At 37.2% G+C, this 16,368-nt stretch overlaps 1 pseudogene; it reads left to right on the top strand.

Moving 5' to 3' along the window:
* Positions 1-3,310: 3,310 nt before the first annotated feature.
* Positions 3,311-8,280, top strand: LOC102238938 (annotated as a pseudogene).
* Positions 8,281-16,368: the final 8,088 nt, after the last annotated feature.

The following is a 16,368-nucleotide window of genomic DNA, read 5'->3' as shown; positions in this document are numbered from 1 at the left end:
TGAACTGTGACCTCCTGGTTCATAGGTCGACGCTCAACCACTGAGCCACGCTGGCCGGGCTAATGTCAACTTTTAAGGCCTTTCTTAGATTCTCAGCTAACTTTAATTAAGAATGCTTTTGTTTAACCATGTCAATTTATACAATTTAGGATCTCTAAGGGACCTTAAAGATCTAGTCCCACTCCTTCCTCTTACAGATAAGTAAATGATATCTGGACAGGTGAAGTGACTTCTCTATCACATATTCTTAATAAATGGCAGAGTCTAAACTGCCATAGAATCTTCTGAGTCCTACCTCAGTGTTCTAGCCACTATCTACATTGTCTTTTTTTTTTTTTTTTTGTCTAAGACAAAAAAGTGTGAGTATCCTAATTTTTGAGAAAGGGAGTCAAATACATAGTGATGGAAGAAGACTTGACGTTGGGTGGTGGGTGCACAATGCAATATTCAGATGATGTATCATTAACTAAACACTTGAAACTATATAATTGTATTAACCAATGTCACTGTAATACATGTAATTGAAAAATTCTATCTATTCATTTTTGGGAAGTGTTATTTCTGACACAATTTTGTAAATCTCATTCTTGACATAGTCCTCTTTCTGGATTTGCATTCTCTTTTTCTCCTTCTACTATCTGAAGTGGAACTTATGCATACCTGTCCTGTGTACAACAACTTTTTCTACTCAATTTCCTCTGTCTCTAGATTTTATCTGTCTAGTTTATTAACCCCGTTTTCTTTTCTTTTTCCAAAATCTAGTTTCTTAGCTTTTAGTTCTTGTTTCAATAATCAGTTAGTTGGGTAGTTTTACAGCATTTACCCAAAGGTCTGCTGAGAGACCTGCGTGATGTGATACATGGGTACTCTTCTTTTGCTGAAAACTCAGTTTTAAACTGGAATGAATTCTTAGAGATAATTGGTCTAATTCATTGTTTTTCAGATGAGGAAAATGAGCTTTGGTGAAAAGAAATTTGCCTAATGTATATAGCTTGGCTCCAAATCCAGGATTCTAACCATGGTCTTTCTACTACTTGTATTGCTTGTTGAATAGAAATAAGATCTCTGAAGAAGGGCAAGGACGTTGAAAGTACAGAGAAGAGAAAGCAAGGAGTTTATGCTAATGAGGTCCCCAAACTTGATAATCCTAAACTGGTTAACAATTTAAACAATTTGAGGATCCCATTTATAAAAATTCACCTTAATTTGCAACTAAATCTTGAGAGGTCTTCTGAAGAGCCTAGCACACCTTATTTTTCTAATCTACTTTCTCAAATCATTAGAAGTATAATCATATTTTTCTCAAGGAAAATGATCTTTGTGTGACAACTCCTAGTACTTTATGCCATTTTGACTTTAAATATAAACCCTATTATTTTTTCATGCCACATTATAGGGAAATACTGGTAGTGTCTCAGCTGAAATTAGTTGAATTAGACATAGTGTGTAAACCCTTTATAATTTATTAAGATTTGAGCATAGAGGCTGATTTGGGTAAGATTTGGTTCTGTGAGACAGAGTCTTTGCATTGATTTAGGATACCTCAATTCAGACTGAAACTTTCCAGACTTGAGAGTGTTCACATTTTCATAGCTTAATTGTAAATCATCTTTCATTTAGAAGATTTAAAGACAAGCTAAAGAACTAAATCTTTTCAGTCACCTTCCTAACTAGGAAAAAGCCTTCATTTCAGAAGAGCCTTATGGTTCTTTCCAACGGATTAGAACAAACAGTTTGATAATGTTCACATAGGACAAATACTGTCACAAGGAAAACAACGTTTTCCTCCAAGAGTTAAATGTAAAATTAGGTGTCATTATAGGGCATTTGAAAGACGTTTGAGAGCAGTCTAGCCCCAGCAGGCCAAACCGCTCAACTGTAATGGGCAGCAAATCAAAACCAGAGTGGTAGGCTTGTTGTTCTCCTATTTGTTTTGCTTCATTCTGCTTGATTATTTTGGCAAAGTTAAGCTGAAACGGCAGTGCTCTGAAGTTCTGTGAATTTAAGCTTTTAATTAGGTAAAAGCGTCCTTTGCAGCTCTTGCTGAGTGCTCATTTTGTGTTTGAATGCTTTACTCCCTACACTGGTGTGCTTTGAAAGTTGTACTCTGAGCTGACTCTCTCCAGCAGTCACGAAAACCCTCATGGATCTTTTCCGAGTTGTTTCCGCTTGGATGTTGTTGCTCTATAGGTGCCTAATGCATTTGAACATCTCTGGGATTTTCTGTACATTTGCACTGTTAAAGAAAAACTAAATTCTGCTTACAGTTAACTCTGATGAAAGATTTTCCATTTTAAATTACTTTTAAATTTTAAAAATTTAATTGGCACTGCCTGTAAACGGTAGATTTTTCTCAGAAGAAATTATTTTCTACTTTACTGTTTCACTAATATTTTCTCAAATGTTGAACTGATTTGCACATGGTTTTATGTCTGTGGTTTTAGCTAAAAATGGAACATAGGAGAAAAATAATTATCAAAAAATGGTACAAGACTGGCTGTGTGGTTTTTTTTTTAAAGATAAAATTTAAAGTCTTTAAATTAATATATTTAATTTGGATTTTAAAAAAACACCTTTAAATAATACTCTCCATACTAGGACTTTAAAAGATTAAAGTCTGCCTTATAAAGAGTTTATTTAAACAATGTAAGGATCATGAGAGAAAATTGATCAGAATCAACTAGGTTAAGTGTATGTGCAGAAACAAAGGTCACTTTTAGTGGTTTTGGCGTAGTTAAGAGAAATCTCTAAGTTGGCTTCCTTCTGAAATAGGAAATCTATTGCTTATGATTTAGTAACCACACTTAGAGGACACTCCTGGCTTTCACTTAGAATCTAGTCTGCTTTTTACCTGGAATATAACACTTATCTACATTATAGAAAAGCACCTTTATGAAAATGAATCCTAAATTATTTGTGTCAAAAAAATTGTAAGAATGTTTACAGAAAAAAAATTGCTACCCACAGACAATCTTATCACACTTACTTATGTGAAACAGGTGTCTGGACTGATTTGGGGGCTTTGGTTTTATTTTTGTCAGTGTTTAATTCCCTGCCATGCAGATGAGCTTCTTGTGGAGGGATTAATGTGATTAAGTGGCAAAGCAACAAACAAGGTTGTCTGGTGCGCATCTTCCCTCTTTAGCCGACTAATCACCTTTGGATTCTGGGCTTTGACAATGAGTGAATCCCTTACACATTTATCAGTCTAAGCATTTGATCTGCACATGACCGCATTAGTTAAAGGGGAAGTCTAAGATAAAAGTTACAATTTGGATTTAGAAAGACATTTTCTAACCCTAAGTTGGAAATGGGTTTCTCAGCTGATGTAAGCATCTTTCCCCCTGCTTATGTTGACAATACAATCTGGCGCAAGTACTTCAGCTTCGGTGGGAAGCACAGCACTGCTGCCAAGATTGAAAGCCTCAACAAAGATAAACTAGTCAAGATCATACCTTCTCATAGCAATGAGGTTACTTTGAATGCAGAATCTTTTTTTTCTGAGAAGCAAAATGTTCACAGTGAAGGCTTGAGGCTTATAGAAACTCCTTCTGACACCAGTACTATAGTCGGCATATCTCTCACTTGTCCTTGACTTGACACACAATTTGAGGGATTGGAGGTGATTAATAGCTTACTCTCTCTACAGGGTGATGATTACCTCCCTGCAGGTACTATCATCCTAGCGTATTAGTGGTAGTAATGACTGGGATTTATGTAACACCGTCTTAAGGAAGATTGAAAAGTATTGTATGCTTATTATCTTTTCCCTTTGAGGTGCGTGCCAGAATTGTTATTTAGAACATTCTGGTGGGGAAACCGAAGCACTGTATGTAGGGGACTTGTCCTAGGTCCCACTGATAGGCAGTGACAGAAGCAAGGGGTTAGACCCTTGATCCGGATTGCTAACCCATTATTCCTTCAACCCGATTGTTGCTCCCTCTTCATTTTAAAAATGAATAGGAACCATTAGCTTTCACATTTCACCCCAAGCATTGAAAACAACAAAATCTCCTGGCTGTATGAAAATACATTTGTGCACTAGCTTGAATTTGTATTTTAGCATATGGTTCTCTGCATATGGTTTGAGATTCCCTTTTAACAACAACAACAACAACAAAAATTATGACGGGATGACCTAACTATGAGTCCTCAAGCTCAGGCATGAGAGCTATTGAACTTTCTTTGAATAGAGCAGTGATGGCGAACCTTTTGAGCTCGGTGTGTCAGCATTTTGAAAAACCCTAACTTAACTTTGGTGCCATGTCACATATAGAAATTTTTTGATATTTGCAACCATAATAAAACAAAGATTTATATTTTTGATATTTACTTTATATATTTAAATGCCATTTAACAAAGAAAAATCAACCAAAAAAATGAGTTCGCGTGTCACCTCTGACACGCGTGTCATAAGTTCGCCATCACTGGTATAGAGTGACTAAATGCGCACGTTGCCTGTTGGGAACTTGTGTACACGGTGCCAGAGATAGTGTGAGCCTCCTCTGCATTTGGGGTTTCCGTTTTTCTTGTTTCGAACTTCCGTAGGCTTTTCTCCCTCATCAATCCCTGTACCAAATAACATGCTCACATGTGACCATAGATGCTGACTAAAAACTCTTTGGTAATTCTATTGGATTTCTTATACAAAATGGGTTATGCCTTTGGTACTGTATGCGTACAACCAAACCCTCTAACACCTAGTTTCTTTTGACTGCCTTTCTTGTGCTAAAAACACAATCTGATAAAGGGAAGAATTTGGTTTGACTCACATTTGGCTTGAAAACATGATGTTGATTAAGGACTCCACCTAGGCATGTTTTGTAGACAGTTAAATAACTCTCACTTTGAAGTGATTATTTATTGTGCTCTTTATAAAGAGAAGGAAAAGGAAGAGAAGGGAAATTTAGATATATTCGGCATTCATTTTGTGCTGGTCTCTGTCATATACTTTTCATAAATGCTAACATATTCAAACCTCATAAAACCCCCGTTTTAACACAGGAGAAAGTCAGAGAGGTTAAGTAACTTGAACAATAAACTAATAAATGGCAGAGCCCAAATTCAAACACTAGTGTGTCTGATATTTATTAGCCAAACTATACCTAGGGAAACCCTTGGGTCAGTTTAATAGCTATCAATGAATATTGTGGAAATAATGGAACTAAGGCTCCCTTAAAGGGAAAGCTGTATAAAGAGCCATAACCATGCGTATACTAAATATAATCACAAAAGAAATCTTCCTTAACCCTATAGCTTGTGACATTTGAGAAAAGCTTCTCACCAAACAAATAAACAAACAACACTTTAAAAATAATTGAACTGTTTAAAAATCTTTTGAGATAACTGTAAGGAAACCTGAGGGAAAATGTGTATCCTACGCTCAGTTGCTTGGCAAACTCAAACATCTTTTGGATTCAGACTTTGTGGAGGAGTCAATTGTAGGAGAATCTGGTGCTTTCAGTCAACATATCAGCATTTAGGTAGATTACGTAAAGGAAAAATTATCTGGAAAAGGGAATATTTCTATTGACCAGTTTGCATTTCTAAGCCCTCCATCTCAGATGAGCTCTTTTTTCTAGAGGCAAGGGTTGGACAGAAAGAAACACTCTCTTCCCTTTCTAAAAGAATTTGAGCATAGACTGGGAGAATTTGGAGTATAGTTTATTCCAACTCGTAGCATCAATGGATTTAAATTGCATAAACATTAAATTTGCTGTGTAATTGTTTCTCAAAAAACCCCCACAAAAAACCACAGTAGTATTCAGGCTGAATACAGACTCAGGCCAGAAGACAGTACTAGAATGCGGGGCACCTGGAGGTGAAGAAGTATTCCAGGAGGTGGGAGGAGACCTGGATTCTACCCTACTAGTATTTCTGTTTAGGCTCCAGTAACACAACTAGCCTTGTGCCTCTGAAAATAATATCTGAACTCTGGGTAGGCTGTGGATTGCCGGTGCCTGGGTGACATTTTACTGAATGTTTAATCCTAATGTTGAAGCTATTCATATTCTCAACAGTAGAGGTCCTCAGTACCATAGTTCTTCAACAAATATGTTGAAAAATTATCCCATCCTTGAATTATTTGGCCTTCATGGCATTTGTGGAACTTAGTCATTTTATGGATACAATTGTCTATTAATAAATCATTAATAAATGAAAAAAATTTAGTCTTTATCTGATCTTGGCTTAAAATGTTACAGTCTTGTGTAATGCCACAATAATGAGTTAACTCAATAGTGGGATAACTGACATTGTCCTAACTCCTCTCAATTCCTTATTCTCCATAGCTAAGCAATCATTAAATCTTATCAGTTCTACCTCCTGTATATTGATTGTGCCATTTCCCATCTCTTTAGCCCCCATGGCCCTAGTTTAGGCCCTTAACTATTGTAACTGTCTCCTACCTAATCTATTTCCAATATTATCTCCTCCTAAACCATTCCCTGCCTATTTTTAAAAATTACCTTTCTAAAATGCCATTTCCCTGCTTAATACTTTCAGTGGTTTATCATCATAACTCAATAAAGCCCAACTTTTAAAAAAATATATTTTATTAATATTTTACAGAGAGAAAGGGAGAAGGATATAGAGTTAGAAACATCGATGAGAGAGAAACATCCATCAGCTGCCTCCTGCACACCTCCTACTGGGGATGTGCCCGCAACCAAGGTACATGCCCTTGACTGGAATCGAACCTGGGACCTTTCAGTCCACAGGCCAACACTCTATCCACTGAGCCAAACCAGTCAGGGCAAGCCCAACTTTTCTTAGCATAGCCTGCAAGTTCTTTTATAACCTTGTCTCTACCTCTTCAGCTTTATTGCTTCCTTCTCCCTTCACCACAGCCTTCAAATCTTTGTTCCAATCTACACTGAACTAGAACTCTACATAGACACCAAACTATTTCAACCTTTCTGTTTTTAGATGCTGTTTTTCTTTCTAATATTACTATTAATTCTTTTGTCTTCCCTTGTTTGCCTGTCAAGCACTTAACTCTTTCTTCATAACCCAGAACTACTGTCTTCTGCTTCTTAAAACCTTTCCTGAACCCCAGGCAAGGTTAGCTATTACCCTCTTTGTGTCAATACTATACTGTGTATACTTTTCCACTAACATATTTCTAATATTAGATTAGATATTTCTTCTGCTAGACCAGTGCTCTGGGGGGAGAGGGGCAATTTTGCCTATCAGGGGACATTTGACAATGTTTGGAGATGTTTTGATTGTCACAAAAGGGTAGAAGCCCTAGTGGGTAGAAGCCAGAGATACTGCTAAACAGCCTATAACAAAGAATTATTCAGTCAGAAATGTCAATAATACCAAGGTTGAGGTTGATGGAGACTCAGATTTTGTGCCTGCCTGCTGGCTCTGTGGGGGAAGGGCTCAGTAAAAGAACAATGGCCTCTGCCAGCACTTCTGTCTGGGAGAAAGCTGCCCCTCCAGCTCTCAAACTGAAGCCAGACAATTCAGTTCCTCCTCATATGTCCCTGTGCCTTTCGAGCTGCTGCCCCAGCGCTGGAGCTCAGCAAATGAGTTCAAATCCATGGACCAAACAGAAGAATCCTGGACTAGCCCCTTTCCATCTCCACCTCCCAGTCCAGAAGAAAAGGACATCAACGATGTCTTTCTTTTCCAGGATCTCTTGGAAACTGAGGTTCTAGAAGAGGGAGCCTCTGAAAAATGTGTTTTTCCTCTTGACAGAAAGAGCCCCAGGATCCAGTGCTAAAAAGTGTCACATGTCAATGAAAGGCCTGGGAACCATGGCCTGTGAGAACCCCAACAAGATGAGAAAGTACAAGAAAATTGTCCTAGACCTGCTGGTGCATGGATTGTATGATCCCGTGAGTTCTAAAGTCACCTGCATGAGCAGGAAGACTCTGACCATCATCCTGGGCAAGATCCAGGGGAAAGGTTTGGGCTCTTCATAGACATCTTCAGACCAGGACTCTACTAGATGCAAACAGTGACAGCCTGAGACACTCAGCCTTTGTCTCACTTGGGCAATTGGCTGCTTTTGCTGGGTGGAAATGGAAGAAAATTTTCACCAATCATATTAAGCAAACTCAAGATTCCCTCCTAATCCATTTACAGGATAGAAATCTCCAGGTTGCCAAGGCTTGCAAAACCACGTTTCGGGCCTGTTCTCCCTATCTGAGACAAAGGTGGGAACACAGCTTCCAGAGTGAAGAAGAGCAAAAGAACCTCAAGCTCTGCCTGCAGCTGAGCCACTATCACCCAGTGCTTCTGCAGTACTTCTACACAAATAAAATCCTGTAAACACAGAGCCGCAGGGAAATGCTTCCACATGAGCACACTGCGGGAACGGGAGCGCTGCTAGTTCCCCTCTTCAAACTCTTCAGACGCTTCTGCTTGCCTCTGGTGACTGTGATAGAAAAGGGGATGTCGGAAGAACAACTGATGGCAAAAATAATACTGCAGAATAGTATAATTATGTCCCAAGTAAATCTAAATTGCCTTCCCTATGTCAATTTCTCCCCATACAAATTTGACGAGAAGGTATGTCCTTTCTTTAAAACATTTAAAGTTGATTCCGAGCAAGATGGCGGCATAGGTAAACACCGGAGACTGCTGCCGCAAACAACCACTTCAAAAATACAACTAAAAGACGGAACGGACATCACCCAGAACCACAGGAAGGCTGGCTGAGGAGAGACTCTTCAACTAGAAGGAAAAATAACAGCACACCGAGGCTCAGAGGAGGCGCAGTGTGGAAAAAACTCAGGTGCGGAGGTGCGCGCGCAAAGCGGGCTGGTGGCTGAGAGCGCGGTTGTCGTTTTCGGTCAGGGGGGAGTCTCAGACTCTGAGCTCCAGATACGGGCGAATCGCTGGGGACTCGGACCCAAACGGGAGAAGCGGGAGTGTCTGGCATCAGTTGGAAGGCAGCTTTCCCTCCGAGGTTTGCAGCGGTTCCGGGGGTTCTGAGAAGCAGAGCCTCTGGGAACAGGACTGAGGGCACCATAACGGCTCCCTCCGCCCGCCCTGTTGAGCCCGCCCCGCCCAAGCCCTGCGCAGAGCCATTTGCCGGATCGCCGCAGGCAAAGGCTAGATTAGCGCCCCCCCAGAGGACAGAAGTTTTCCCACTGCAGCAGACACAGCTGATTCTCACAGCCAGTCGGCCTGGTGGTCAAATCCCTCTAGTATTAACTACAACAATCAAGGCTCAACTAGAACAAGACTGCGCACAAAGACCACTAGGGGGTGCACCAAGAAAGCATAAAAAATGCGGAGACAAAAAAACATGACAGAAATGGAGGATATAGAGCTAAAAAACGCAATTTTGAGGGCTTGCAATAAACTTCTGGAGAGCCTCACGAAAACTAATGAGACCCTCGATGCTATGATAAAGAAACAACTAGAAATTAAGCATACACGGTCGGAAATAAAGAATATTACACCCAATAGCAGACCAGAGGAGCGCAAGAATCAAGCCAAAGATTTGAAATGCGAAGAAGCAAAAAACACCCAACCGGAAAAGCAAAATGAAAAAAGAATCCGAAAATACGAAGATAGTGTAAGGAGCCTCTGGGACAGCTTCAAGCGTACCAACATCAGAATAATAGGGGTGCCAGAAGATGAGAGACAGCAAGATATTGAAAACCTATTTGAAGAAATAATGGCAGAAAACTTCCCCCACCTGGTGAAAGAAATGGACTTACAGGTCCAAGAAGCGCAGAGAACCCCAAACAAAAGGAATCCAAAGAGGACCACACCAAGACACATCATAATTAAAATGCCAAGAGCAAAAGACAAAGAGAGAATCTTAAAAGCAGCAAGAGAAAGAGACTCAATTACCTACAAGGGAATACCCATACGACTGTCAGCTGATTTCTCAACAGAAACTTGGCAGGCCAGAAGGGAATGGCAAGAAATATTCAAAGTGATGAATACCAAGAACCTACAACCAAGATTACTTTATCCAGCAAAGCTATCATTCAGAATTGAAGGTCAGATAAAGAGCTTCACAGATAAGGAAAAGCTAAAGGAGTTCATCACCACTAAACCAGTATTATACGAAATGCTGAAAGGTATCCTTTAAGAAGAGGAAGAAGAAAAAGGTAAAGATACAAATTGTGAACAACAAACATGCATCTATCAACAAGTGAATCTAAGAACCAAGTGAATAAATAATCTGATGTACAGAATGAACTGGTGATTATAATGAATCAGGGACATAGAAAGGGAATGGACTGACTATTCTTGGGGGGGAAAGGGGAATGGGAGATGCGGGAAGAAACTGGACAAAAATCGTGCACCTATGGATGAGGACAGTGGGTGGGGAGTGAGGGCGGAGGGTGGGGCGGGAACTGGGAGGAGGGGAGTTATGGGGGGGGAAAAAAAGAGGAACAAATGTAATCTGAACAATAAAGATTTAATAAAAAAAAATTAAAGCACACCAACAAAAAAATAAATAAATAAATAAATAAAAATAAAACATTTAAAGTCTATGTCGATTCAGTGCTTATTTCTCAGTTTTTTCCTTAAGTTCAATGCTGTCACTTATCTTTCAGTTTTAATTTAATTTTAATTTTTTTTGTCTTATAACTTCTTTTTATTTTAATTTCTGAGCCATAGGAGAATAACATTACCTTAAGTATTTAAAAAATTTGCTATTGATACTTTGTCATTTGCTACTGATTCCTTTTCTTGATAAGACCTATTTAAAGTTGGTCAAAATACCAAGAAAGTTGGAGGGGTATCTTTAGCTTCTCATAATCATCAATAGTCATTGTCTCCAATATCATTCCAAACAAGAATTAATAAAGAGAAAAAATCTATAAAGCATGTGTTGAAAAACCTCAGGGTGATGGTAACATATGGAATAATAAGTAACATTTATTGAGAACATTTATAATATATTGAGTGCTAAGTGCTGTGCAAGTATTATTTAATACAACAACCCTATGAGAAAGGTACTGTTATTATCCTCATTTTATAGATAGAAAACTAAGTCACAGGGAAATTAAAGTAACTTGCCCAAGATGACCCCAATAAACAATGGATCCAAAATTCAAACCCGTATGATCTGATTTTTGGAGTCAACATTCAACCACCATTTGGTACTGCCTGTTATAGAATAATTGATTGATAGGTTAGAAATGTAAATAAATAAATAAATAGTACCAAGGTTGAAAAACTATGCCAGACTATAAACTTGTGCCTTTTTTTCACTTGGGATCCTCAGAACTTAGAACAGTTCCAGACAGAAATTAGGCACAAAATAAATACTGGTTCGGTGAATGAAAAATTCTGTAAGACTCTAAGATTCTTTGAGGAAATAGCCAGAGCTCAATTCAATCAAGTTGTAATTTGAAATTTATTTTAAAATTTCCTTCATAATGCATAGAAAGATGGGATTAAAATTGTGATCTGATTATACGCTACTTCCTTTTCCCAAAAAATTATAAGCCCCACTAGTGTGGCTTAGTGGTTGAACCTCAACCTATGCACCAGGAGGTCATGGTTTGATTCCCCATGAGGGCACATGCCCAGGTTGCAGGCTGGATCCCCAGGAGGGGGGGTGCAGGAGGCAGCCAATTGATGATTCTCTCTCATCATTGATGTTTCTGTCTCTCTCCCTCTCCTTTCCTCTCTGAAATCAATAAAAGCATATATTTTTAAAAATTATAAAATGCAAGAAAACATATATTAAAAAGAAGGAAAGGTTAACCAGATTACACATTTTGAAGAATCTCTGAAAGAGAATGCAAAGGATAAGAGGAAATAATCCAAGAAATAATAGAAGAAAGTTTTCTAGATCTAGAGGAAAATACAAGCTTTCAGTTGAAAGGGCCTACATCAGAATACCAAGGGTAAGGTGAGGGAAAACAAGTAATCTACAAAGAAATAGATATCAAGTAGGCATTGTATGTTTCATTACTAAGGCTAGATGCCAAAAGATAATGAAAGAATCTCTCTTTTTTTTAAAAAATATATTTTATTGATTTTTCACAGAGAGGAAGGGAGAGAGATAGAGTTAGAAACATCGATGAGAGAGAAACATCGACCAGCTGCCTCCTGCACATCCCCCACCGGGGATGTGCCCGCAACCCAGGTACATGCCCCTGACCGGAATCGAACCCGGGACCTCTCAGTCCGCAGGCTGACGCTCTATCCACCGAGCCAAACCGGTTTCGGCCAATATCTCAATTTAATCTTGGATTGCCAGACCCAACATGGTAAAGATGTCAGTTACCCTCAAATTGCCCAGAAGTTTAATGCAATCCCAGTCAAAATCCCACTAAGTATTTTCCATGGAAACTGACCAGCTGATTATCAATTGTTTATTGAAGAGAAACTGAATGAGACCATAAGGGAACTATTTGATACGTGAGGGGGGTATAGCCTTGCCAGATATGAAAATATACTGTAAACCTATGATAATTAAGACATTGTGACAGTTGTACAAGAATAGACAATTAGATTAAGGGAACAAATACAGAGCTCAGAAACTGAAGCATTCATCCAAAGAAACTTAATTTATGATAAAAATGGTATTTCAAATGCATGAGAAAATCCTGCTGAGGTAATTATTGTCAATTTAGAAAAGTAAAATTAAAGCATATCACCATCTCACATAAAATACAAAACTAAATTCTAAATAGATTAAAAAGCTAAATATATAAAATATCACAAAAAGTATAAAAGATTATTCTAAATTTGGTCTGTTGAAGTCCTTCCTAAGCATGATGAAAATTTTAGAAGCCATAAAATAGATTGACAGTAAATAAAAAATTCTGTATAACTGAAAACACATCGTTTTTTAAAATGACACAAAAGTAAGCTTTTATAAATTGAACTGTGTACTCACCATATGTTAATTTTACCTCAATTTTTTTATGAAAATGTAAAGAAAAATGGCAGGGAGAAAATATTTGCAACATATCTAATAAGTAATGGGAACATTCAAAATATAAAGAGTAGTACAGAGCAATTAAAGAAATCATAGACCAAGAATAAAAAGGGCAATTGACAGAAAAATAAAAATGACCAATTAAGATTTGAAATGATGTTCAAATGCACGAGTAATCAGGAAAAGCAACAACGAGATACGGTCTTTTTGCTCATCTGATAGACTAAAATAAAGAAAAAGAGGTACTATCCACCACTGATGAATGTAAGCAATAGGCAGGCACTCACATGAATCATTGAGAACTGGTGGAGTTTGGAAGGTGATTTTAAGTTCTCATTAACCATTCTCATCAACTGATCACTTCGGTTTCTTTTTATCCTAGATTAATATTTGTACCTGTATATGGTAAAATATGTATGAAGATGTTTATTGAAGCATTGTTTATAATAGCAAAAAACAAGAGAGAAATATAAATATTCATGGAGCTAAGTAGACTTTGGTTCTGTGGATTCATGAAATGCAATCTCATAAGAAGGATACATCAAACTCTTAATAGTAGTTACATCTTGGAAAAGGAGTAGAACTGGGCATAGTAAAAGGAAGAAAGAACTATTCAATATTTATGTTATCTATTTACATATTTTTATAAAATTAATGAGACTATGTTTCTTGTATAAATAATTTAAAATTTACATAAATGTTTGCAGTGACGCTCTTATAAAAGCAATTATGTTTATTATAAAAAATTTAGAGACAGAAAATAAAATAAAGATTAGCCTTTTACCCCCCAAAAAACACTATTAATATTTTTATATATACCTGCCATTTTTTATTCACATATATGCATTTAAAAAATAAAAATGGTATTTTATATTGTGATCATCTGCCCTAACATAAAAATATTTATGTGCACTATTCCTTTTAAAAGGATATATATTCCTTCATTTGTTCAATAAATACTAGGGGCAAAATGGTGAATAGAAGTAAAATGTATTTAATCAATCTTCTGTTGTATTTTTAATTTTTCCCAATATTTCTCAGTGTTCTATAACAAAATTCTTATTGTGATTATTTCCTGAGACTAGATTCCTAAATTGCTAGAAGTGTTGTTGCTAGATCAAACATCATGTGCATTTTCTAGGTCTTTGATAGGTATTTCCAAAAGCCTTTCAGTAAACTATTATTTAATACCTACCAGTAGCACATGAGAGTACCAGTTTCGTATTGCCCTGGCCAATTGTAATTTTTAAAAATATGAATTTGATAAGTAAAGTCTGAGATTCTGTTTTTACATAAACTTATTGATTCTTTGATTGTGAATAAATTAATATTAAAGATATTAACCCTTTGACAGTATGTTGCAAATACACACAAACATTTTAGCCCCAAGCCATAAAATGAGATTACATTTGATTGTCTTTAGAGGTCTCAGTAATATTAGTTGCTTAAAAATGCTATTAAGCATGTATTATGTATTGTGTATATGTGTTTGTATATGCAATACATCATATACAAAAAATAACATTACCATCTTGGCTTGTGATTGATTCACAAATCCCGTTTAGAAAAATAACTATTTTCAGTCAATTAATGATGTTTTAAAAATTAAAATATTTTCTGGAAAACTCCATTTTGGGGGAAAGCTTTCTCCATGAGAGATTAAAATCTGTCTTAGACTTTTACATGGATTAAGTTTTAAATTAGCATAGAAGAATAACAATATGAATCAATTTGATCAAAGAAAAAGTGTCACTAATTATTTAAACAAGACACTTATAACAGGGATTTAAAGGCAAAGAAGCGGATTTCCCTTGCATGTGGATCAAATCAGAAGTATCCCATAATTGACTCTTTACAAGACCCTGCTTCAGTATAATGGACTAGATATTAAAGCTCTAAGTATTTAAAGCTAGTTTCCGTCTTTCTCTAAATGGAGGCCCGCCACTAAGAGCTATTTTACAAGTCTGACACATTAGCTACATCACGGGAAAGACACAGGCTCTGCTTCTAGGGTCCGGAATTTCAAGTGCTTTCAATAGTTAAATGGTGTGAAATGGGTAACATTGAACCTGTGAGAAGCAATGAGTGCCTAAAAAATAAATTCCAGATGGCAAGGTTGATGGAAAGGGATATAGATACTGTAATGGTTCTTTCAATGAATTAATTCCAAAAAGAGCTCATACTTCTTTTTTTTTTTTTTTAGCCAACTTACTATTTGTACATGACTTTGGGGTGGGGGACTAATTTTCTCCCTTCAATATATTATTTAACATTGTTTGGAAACAAAGGAGGTTTTGTAAACTATTGCTGTCAGATCAAACACAGCGGTAGAATAAGAGGAGTCATATAAGTATTTTATAACTTTCTTAGAGCAGTAAAGTCAAAGGGTCAAGTCAAGACCACAGCTCTTCCTTACAGTGTAATGCTAAACTAAATAGCTAACTGCTTCCTACTTTATTCCCATTACAGAATGGAGGTTTCGATGCCTACCACTAGAGTACATTACTCAGGAAACATAATGTGTTTTAATGTATCTAGGTGTTTTGATCTTACAGCATTGTTAGTAGTTCACATACAAAATAACTCTGAAGAAGCATTATAGTGTAGTGAAAAGGGGTTTAATGTTGGACTAGATGTGGATTCAAATCCCAAATTTGCTACCTAGTAAATTTGTGACCCGGTTCAGATTACTTAATGCTGGGGCCTCAGTTTTCTCATTTATAAAATGGAGATAATAGTTATATTATTAGATGTGTTAGGAGGATTATGAAATTCAGGGTCTGAAAGCACAAAGAGTGGCTGAAAAATCATGGCTACTATTATTTTTTTAAATATATTTTTATTGATTTCAGAGAGGAAGGGAGAGAGAGAAATATCAATGATGAGAAACAATCATTGGTTGGCTGTCTCCTGCACGCCCCACATTGAGAATCGAGCCCACAACCAGAGCATGTGCCCTGACCAGGAATCCAACTGTGACCTGGTTCATAGGTTGATGCTCAATCACCGAGCCACGCTGGTCGGGCTCGTGACTATTATTATTCATAGCAAATGCTTGTTGAAATAATTTTCTTGTAATTTTTCTTCCCAGTAATAAAAATGAAAACTAATTGGTACCAAAAAGAGGTCCTAGTTTGATACTCAAATACTAGCCATTCTTTCTCTTGTACAGAATGCAGAATTTTGGAAAATATATATTTGCTTCTATCATCCAATATAAGGAATGGAATTGAGCCAAAGCAATACCCTGGTTTTTTTTAAGTTCTAGCTTCATATCTTACCAAACATAACTGCAAAACCCAACAGCTCCAAGGGACTTCGGGCTTCCATTGGAGTGAGTCACCTTGGCCAGTGGAGAGGGACTCATGCAGCTCCCACTGCTCCATTTGGCAGTGACTACTCATAAGTGAAAGGTGCTGGAAGAGTCAGGATAGGGATCTGGCTCTGACTCTGAAGTTCTCCGTTTTGACTCTATTTTTATGGTTTAGATCTTG

The sequence above is a fragment of the Myotis brandtii genome, unplaced genomic scaffold (genome assembly GCF_000412655.1).
Source record: "Myotis brandtii unplaced genomic scaffold, ASM41265v1 scaffold120, whole genome shotgun sequence".
Classification (NCBI taxonomy): domain Eukaryota; kingdom Metazoa; phylum Chordata; class Mammalia; order Chiroptera; family Vespertilionidae; genus Myotis; species Myotis brandtii.
This window is presented reverse-complemented; position numbering and strand designations above follow the sequence as displayed.